This window comes from Cynara cardunculus, unplaced genomic scaffold (genome assembly GCF_001531365.2).
Source record: "Cynara cardunculus var. scolymus isolate 2C unplaced genomic scaffold, CcrdV1 Un_Scaffold_2610, whole genome shotgun sequence".
Classification (NCBI taxonomy): domain Eukaryota; kingdom Viridiplantae; phylum Streptophyta; class Magnoliopsida; order Asterales; family Asteraceae; genus Cynara; species Cynara cardunculus.
In genome coordinates, this window is record NW_020201155.1 from 11,303 (window position 1) to 14,187 (window position 2,885).

The following is a 2,885-nucleotide window of genomic DNA, read 5'->3' on the forward strand; positions in this document are numbered from 1 at the left end:
ATACCTCAAGTTACCAGCGTCGTTCTCCAATTATGTTGCGTCTGTCCCTAGCTCGTCTTCCTTTGCCTTATGGCATGCTAGACTAGGTCATTTGTGCTCTGCAAAACTTCACTCACTTGTTTCTTCTGGATTGTTAGGGAATGTTAAATTTGAACCATTATCTTGTTCATCTTGTCAATTGGGGAAACATCATGCTTTACCATTTCATAATAATGATGTTACTTCTGTTTTTCCCTTTGATATTGTTCACTCTGATGTTTGGGGACCAGCACCAACCCCATCTATGGGTGGTGCTAGGTACTTTGTAATTTTTGTGGATGATCATACCCGTTTCACGTGGGTCTATCTTATGAAACATAGATCTGAACTCCCAACCATCTACATCAATTTTGCTCGTATGATTCACACCCAGTTCTCTAAACGAATAAAGATTCTTCGTGCTGATAATGCCATGGAATACAAGTCATCCTCTTTACAGTCCTTCCTACGTGATCAAGGTACTGTCTCTCAATATTCTTGTCCAGGCACTTCTCAACAGAATGGTCGTGCCGAACGTAAACATCGTCACATTCTAGACACAGTTCGTACCATGCTCATCTCTGCCAAAGTTCCCGAATACTTTTGGGGCGAAGCTGTATTCACTGCTATTTACACCATCAATAGACATCCTACATCCATTCTTCGCAATAAATCTCCGTATGAGCAACTTTATGGCATCTCTCCAGCTTTTGATCTACTCAAAGTTTGGGGTTGTGTTTGTTTCGTTCATCTTCAATCTCATGAGTACACTAAACTCGAATCTCGATCCCGCTTATGCTGTTTCTTGGGGTATGGCATCGAACATAAAGGTTACCGGTGTTGGGATCCCATTTCTAAGCGACTYCGTATCTCCCGTCATGTTACTTTCTGGGAACACAAAATGTTCTCTTCTATGTCTGAATTCCAGGTTAYTTCTCCTCCTTCTTCCCCTTTCTTTACTGATGTGTCAATCCCGTTAGTTGATTCTTCCTTTGAGCCGTCTATACCTACCTCACATACACCTCCACCCCAAAATCACACTCCATCTCCCGTTCCCGTTGATCCTGCTTCATCAGATGACACATCTCCTACGGTCGACTCTGAAGGTTCTTCTAGTTCTGAGGGCTCTGATACTTCACCACCGCCTCCTCACCGACGATCAGATCGGGTAAGACAACTTCCCTCTCATCTTCGTGATTTTCATTGTTATACCACTTTGTTGTCTCATCATGAACCCACCTCGTATAAGGAAGCATCAATTGACCCGTTATGGCAGGAAGCTATGAATGATGAAATTCAAGCATTACATAAGGCCCAAACTTGGGAATTTGTTCCTCTTCCTCCAGGAAAATCTTTAGTTGGGTGCAAGTGGGTGTATAAGGTTAAAACCCACTCGGATGGCACAATTGACAGGTATAAGGCCCGACTAGTGGCAAAGGGGTTCAATCAGGAATATGGAATTGACTACGAAGAGACTTTTGCACCTGTTGCCCGAATCACATCTGTTCGCTCTCTTTTGGCTATTGCCTCAGCTAATAATTGGCAACTTAAGCAGATGGATGTTAAAAACGCTTTTCTCAATGGTGATTTATCTGAGGAAGTCTACATGCGACCTCCTCCTGGGATTTCTCATCCWCCTGGACATGTATGTCGTCTACGAAAAGCTTTATACGGTTTGAAACAAGCGCCTCGAGCTTGGTTTGAAAAATTCAGTTCCACTATTCAGTCATTGGGTTTCAAGTCTARTGACTATGATTCTGGTTTGTTCACTCGCACTACAGGTGTCGGTACTATTCTCCTTTTGCTTTATGTTGATGATATGATCATCACAGGGAGTGATAGTGTGGGTATCTCTGAGCTCAAACAGTCTCTTCAATCCAACTTTGAGATGAAGGATCTGGGTGATCTGCATTATTTTCTTGGTCTGGAAGTTATACGAGATTCATCGGGTATCTACTTATGCCAGTCCAAGTACACCTCCGATCTTCTTATGCGATCAGGCATTACTGATACTAAAGTCTCTTCTACACCCTTGGAACACAACCTACATCTCCTCCCTAGTTCAAGTGCTCCACTTCGCGATCCCACTCTCTACCGCCAACTAGTGGGCTCTCTTGTCTACCTGACAGTTACCCGTCCCRATATTGCTTATGCTGTTCACACTRTTAGCCAATTCATGGYTGCCCCATGTTCCGACCACTACGCAGCTGTTCTTCGCATYCTTAGGTACCTTAAAGGTACTATGTTTCATGRCCTACACTTCTCCTCCAAATCATCACTTGTCCTTCAAGGTTACTCTGATGCTGATTGGGATGGGGATATGGCAGATCGTCGGTCAACCACCGGGTATTGTTTCTTCTTAGGCGATTCTCTTATTTCATGGCGCAGCAAAAAGCAGTCCTTGACTTCACGATCTAGCACCGAGTCTGAGTATCGTGCTCTTGCCGATACAACCCAAGAGCTTCTTTGGCTCCGTTGGTTACTGTCTGACATGGGAGCTCCTCAAGCCTCTTCGACAACACTTTGGTGTGATAATCGGAGTGCTATTCAGATCGCACACAATGATGTTTTTCATGAGCGAACGAAGCATATAGAAATCGATTGCCATTTTATTCGTCAACACGTTGTGTGCAAGACGGTTTGTTTGCAATATATCTCCACTACGGATCAGCCTGCTGACATCTTCACCAAGTCACATCTTCCCCGCCGGTTTCAAGACTTAGTTTCCAAACTCAAGTTGGTTCATCCTTCGCCATCTTGAGTTTGAGGGGGGGTATTAATGTATATATGTATTTTCTGTATATGTGTAGGGGCCTAGATGTTCTTTCGTATTCTTATTTAGGTATATATGTATTTTCCTTTTCCAG

General features: G+C 43.5%; 1 protein-coding gene across 1 annotated transcript in view; it reads right to left on the reverse strand.

Moving 5' to 3' along the window:
• The window catches only part of LOC112503152, an 8,796-nt gene that overhangs the window by 4,741 nt on the left and 1,170 nt on the right, over nt 1-2,885 (reverse strand). The gene's annotated exons all lie outside the window — the stretch shown is intronic.